Raw genomic sequence first — 5,413 nt, 5'->3', positions numbered from 1 at the left:
GCCACCTTATCTACACAAAAGGACCATTACTCTTGCATAAAGGCACCAACTCCCCCTCCAGGGCTGCTATTCCTGGCTCTCGGGAACAACCAGAGACTCTCATTATCTGAGCAGGCCTCCGGCACGATCGGGTCAAAGACCATCTCCTTTTTTACGTTCATATCAAAAGTCCAGAATGCATACCAAGGAGAGAGTACAGTTGGGCCCTAAGGCTTACGAGGGTCCTTACATTCCTCAGAGGGCAATGCTCGCCACACCTTATCAAAATAATCTTCTTTATATTCTAGTTTCATACAAGATTTTATAGTACAAATGTGATAAATAATAATGTTGAGGAAAGTGTAGTCGTGGTAGTAGAGAGAGGCCAAACCCAGACTAGGATCTGGGGGGTCGGGGGGTGAGAATCAAGGTCAGAGAGGCTCCCTGAGGAAGCAGTTGTAGGTTAAGTTTTGAAGAACAGGTAAGAGTTGACCAGGCAAAGCATAGGAAAGTGAGCATAGCATTCCAGGCAGAAGAGGCATAATTGAAAGCAAAGATGTGTAATTGAGTGAAGAGCTAAAAATGGTTCTTAGTACCTGCAAGGAAGATCTCATATGCTATCCAAAGGGATGTGTGTGTGTTTTTATTAAAAACAATGAGAATACATCAAATGATTGGAAGCCGAGGGGAAAGGTACAGGAAAAAATGCAGGTGTGTGTGTGTGTGTGTGTGTGTGTGTGTGTGTGTGTGTGAAAGAGAGAGAGAGAGAGAGGTGTCTCAGAATGTGCTAGCAGAGTTTGTGAAAATAAGGTTGTCATCTCCACAATGAGACTGTTCTTGGGAGTGTTTTAAAAGTTCACTCATGTGAAAACTATTTTCAAGTCATAACTATTTTCAAGTCCTGTATTTTCAGACCACCACATTCCCCACTCTATTTTTCAGCGGGTTGGGGAAGTGGGGTGAAAGAGGAAGATAAAGAGAAGGTAGTAGGATGTGAGGATTATAGAGAAATGGGAAAGTTTCAGTGGAAGACGCTGCAGCACTGGGATTCCAGAGGAAGACTGTGGGATTTCTTTAAATTGCCTTTCAGAAAGAGACTTTTTGACTCTCTGGGTTAAATGAAATGTGTTACTGATCAGAGGAGAAAACTCCATAAAGACCAATTCTTTAGCTTTTTTTTTTTAAACGATCTGTGAACTAAGCTGTGAACAATTATACAAAAATAGGAAACTCACTTGAAATAGCACTTCTAAAAAAAAAACTGTAAGCAGAATATGTGCCAAGATTTTCTGAAGAGTTCAGAATATTGAAATTTCCCACCTTCAACTCCTCCCTTCTTGAGCTCAATGTGAAATCATGTAGGACATTGATTAGAAATGTCACACTTGTCACCCTCCACTCGCCAGAGCCATTCTCTCCTCCTCTCTCCATCTCCTTTCCTAGCTCCCAGATTCCTTTGGCTTTTCACTGGAGGTCCTTCCCTTTATCACAAAGGAGGGCTGACAATTGCGAAGAGGGGAGGGGCCCCTGAGAACCAATTGCAGATTTACTGGAGAGCAGCCTTAAATGAAAAAGAAATATCAGCCCCCTGAAATACTTGTCCTTTTCCAGAGGAGGTTCCTGAACTGTTGACTTCACCAAAAGTAGAGCAGAAACCAATAGTCATATGGGAACCCACCTTTCCATCTCCGTGGGGGCTAACGCTCTCCACCAAGCATCCCATCCCCCAATTTCCAGTCTCTTTCCCGGAACTCATCACAAAATTCTCCTAAGTTTTCTGCAGCATCCCTAAACCACCACCCCCAATAGTGGTCCTCCCAGAAGACTGCTCTCAACCCTTCTGCCCCACCCTCCAGCTTTCAGACCCTTTCACCATCCCAGAAAACTATTTCAATTGAGACAGCCCTTACTAGGAGTGTTTTATATGGATTATCAAAGACTTTAAGGGAAAGAAAGCTGGCATGTTGTTATAAACATTCGGCTAAGGCTTCATAAATGAATCAAAAAGAATGGTTGCTGTTTTACAAAACACAGAGGAGGATGCCAAGTATGAGCAAAGACACTGAGGCAGGAAGCAACCTAGGGTTTCAGGGCAAAATAAGGAAATCTGCCTAAAATGGCCCCCAACCATTAGATTCTCTAAATGTTAAATGTGTATCAGTGATTGATGATATATGTATATAGTTTACTAGGGAGTCTCAATGTATGGACTGTAAATGTGCAACAGTTTTATTTCTATGGTTACTGCTACAAACTGTGCTCTGTTTACTCCCTCCCTTTCCACTGGGCTGCCAACTGCCTAATGACCCTGAATCAAATTCCCTAATTTGCCAGTCATGTTTAGCTTTAAAAATGTTCTCTGGGCTTCCCTGGTGGCGCAGTGGTTGAGAGTCCGCCTGCCGATGCAGGGGACACGGGTTCGTGCCTCTGTCCGGGAAGATCCCACGTGCCGCGGAGCGGCTGGGCCCGTGAGCCATGGCCGCTGAGCCTGCGCGTCCGGAGCCTGTGCTCCGCAATGGGAGAGGCCACAACAGTGAGAGGCCCGCGTACCGCAAAAAAAAAAAAAAAAAAAAAATGTTCTCTGGCTATTAAGACTGTTTACTTTTCCTTTGCTTCTATTAAGGCATAATTTTGCACACAAAGGTCTGTTTATTTTTGTTTCAATCACATTTTCATATCAATACTCCTTTTTAAATAACTCCAGCCAACAGCCAGTCCTAGATTCGCTCTATTAGCTTAGAGTAAAAGGGAGAGAGCCTGGTCTTCCCCTATGACCCCCACTCTTCCCTGCCTCTACTTTTTCTGGCAGGGGAGATAAGGAAGGAGAGGAACAGTATGCTGGTAAGGTTGCATCCTCTTCTTGGTTGGAACTTCTGCTCTAACTCTTTGTGTGATTAATTTAAACAGGGGTGAGCAGCTCCCCTAAGCCTTGGCCACCCACTCAGCTTCAGCTTGCAAGTTGAATCCCAACTAGTGGCCTCATACTAAATTCTTGATGTCCAAAACTCTTTGCCCAATGATCCAGTATGGCTCCTAAATCATCTGCCCTCTGTGACCCTGACTCTGGAGCCTGTACCTACAGGAGGATTCATCTTTGTACTGCTGGGAAATCAGTAATTCAAGGAAGCAGGGTCTGTCTCTTCTCTGCCTGGAGGCCTCACCACCTCATCACCTCTCCCAAGGCTCCTTCCCTAACTCGGTTAGCATCTGCTGGCCAGTGAGCATCCAGCTAGGAAATCAGAAGTCAGTCTCCCTTTCTCTGCAGGTATCTCTTTTCCTTCAGGGAATAAGACTTCTGGAAGGTCAGAGATGGGACTAGACTTTCTGTCCAAACAAGCCCTGCCTTCCCCACAAAAATAACCCACCCCTTCCTCCCAGTCTTCAGCTTAAACACGGCTCTAGGGAAGTCCTCACGGTTTTCATTTCATGCCTTCATGCATTTGCAAACACCCTGTTCTTTGATACCTAAAAACTCCTTTGTATCCATCAAGACTCATATTGAATTTTACTTTCTCCTTGAAACATTTCTCTGCTTCTCAAAAGTCAAGTCCTTCATTCTCGGTGGTTCCTTAAAGCCCTTTGACTATCCCATGTTTATGACACTTACCGAAATGCTTCACGATACATCTGTTTATATCTGTCTTTCTACTATTAGACTTGAGCTCCTTGAAATCAGGAGCTCTGTGTTATTCATATGTAAGTAAAAACTGGAATAGAGGTAGAGCTCTTTCTTCTGACATAAATCTCTCAGCAATCCTTATTGGGAGATAGCAGACTCTCTCAGAAAGTCTGAATTTAGAATGAGTTCTGGAGAAATAGGAAAAATCTCACTAGTAAACTTAAAACTACACTTTCATAGACAGGTGGTGTGGAACAGATTTTGCAGCATCTGCAAAAGAATGCCAAGGAAAGGAATTGGAACTTGATAAAGTGTGTTGTGGGAGTCGTCGTGCCTTAAGCAGAAGAATGATGGAATGAAGGTTTTATCCAAGAAAATCCATCTGGCAGGGAATTTGGAGACAAAGAAACTGGATAACAATTAGAAAACAGCTTTGATGGTGTATCTATTAATTCCTCCACTTAACATTTCGTTTTTACTGCTGTCTCTTCCAGGCTGTATCCTAGGCTTTGAGAATACAACCATGAATAACATAGAGCTCCTGATTTCAAGGAGCTCGAGTATAATATTAGAAAGATAGACATAAACAGATATATCGTGAAGCACTTTGGTAAGTATCACAAATATGGACAAGTCAAAGTGCTTTAAGGAAGCACCTAGGATAAAGGATTTGGCAGTTGAGAAGCAGAGCAAGGTTTCACACAGGAGGTCAAATTCAACATGAGTCTTGATGGATAAAAAGGAGTTTTAGGTAGCAAAGAATGGGGTGTTTGCAAATGCATGGAGGTATGAAATAGAAACTGTGAAGAGTTCCCTAGAGCCATGTTACCAGAGCTTAATGAGGGGGTGATACATGAGACTGAAAGGGTACGTGGAGTCCAGACTGTGAAAAATCTTACATGCTCTACTAAGGAGCTTAGACCTGGTCATCCAGGCAGCCTGGTTTATAGAAACACTGGCAGCCTCAAAACCTCAAAGACCTGGATTTGAGTCTTGCTTCCACCTCTTACTAAATACTTTGACTCTCAATTCTTCATCTGTGTCTTGAAAATAATACCTGCTTTGCAGAGTTTTGGTGAAGATTAGGTAATACATGTGGAATGTATATTAAGTATACTTAAAATATAACTAATGTGAAGTTCCAGAAATCCCAATAAATTTCAACTATTATTTTTCAGTAATAAAAAATCAATAGAGAATTTTAAGCATAGAAATAGCATGCAAAAAATAAGAAGACTGATTGCTGAGTAGAAATGTAACTAATTAGTTTCAGGGAGCTGTTGCATCAGTCGAGGTGAATGATGATCAGGATTTATTTTAAATGTGGCAATAAGAGCAGAAAAGAGGGACCTAGGGGCTTCCCTGGTGGCGCAGTGGTTAAGAATCCACCTGCCACTGCAGGGCACACGGGTGCGAGCCCTGGTCCGGGAAGATCCCACATGCCGCGGAGCAACTAAGCCAGTGTGCCACAACTACTGAAGCCCGCGCGCCTAGAGCCCGTGCTCCACAACAAGAGAAGCCACCGCAATGAGAAGCCCGCATAACGCAAGGAAGAGTAGCTCCCGCTCACCACAACTAAAGAAGAGCCCGCACACAGCAACTAAAACCCAACGCAGCCAAAGAGAAAATAAATAAATAAATAAATTTTTTAAAAAAGAAAGAAAAAGGGCTTCCCTGGTGGCGCAGTGGTTGAGAGTCCGCCTGCCGATGCAGGGCACACGGGATCGTGCCCAGGTCCGGGAAGATCCCACACGCCGCGGAGCGGCTGGGCCCGTGAGCCATGGCCGCTGAGCCTGCGCGTCCGGAGCCTGTGCT

Source organism: Physeter macrocephalus, chromosome 18 (assembly GCF_002837175.3).
Source record: "Physeter macrocephalus isolate SW-GA chromosome 18, ASM283717v5, whole genome shotgun sequence".
Classification (NCBI taxonomy): Eukaryota; Metazoa; Chordata; class Mammalia; order Artiodactyla; family Physeteridae; genus Physeter; species Physeter macrocephalus.
This window is presented reverse-complemented; position numbering follows the sequence as displayed.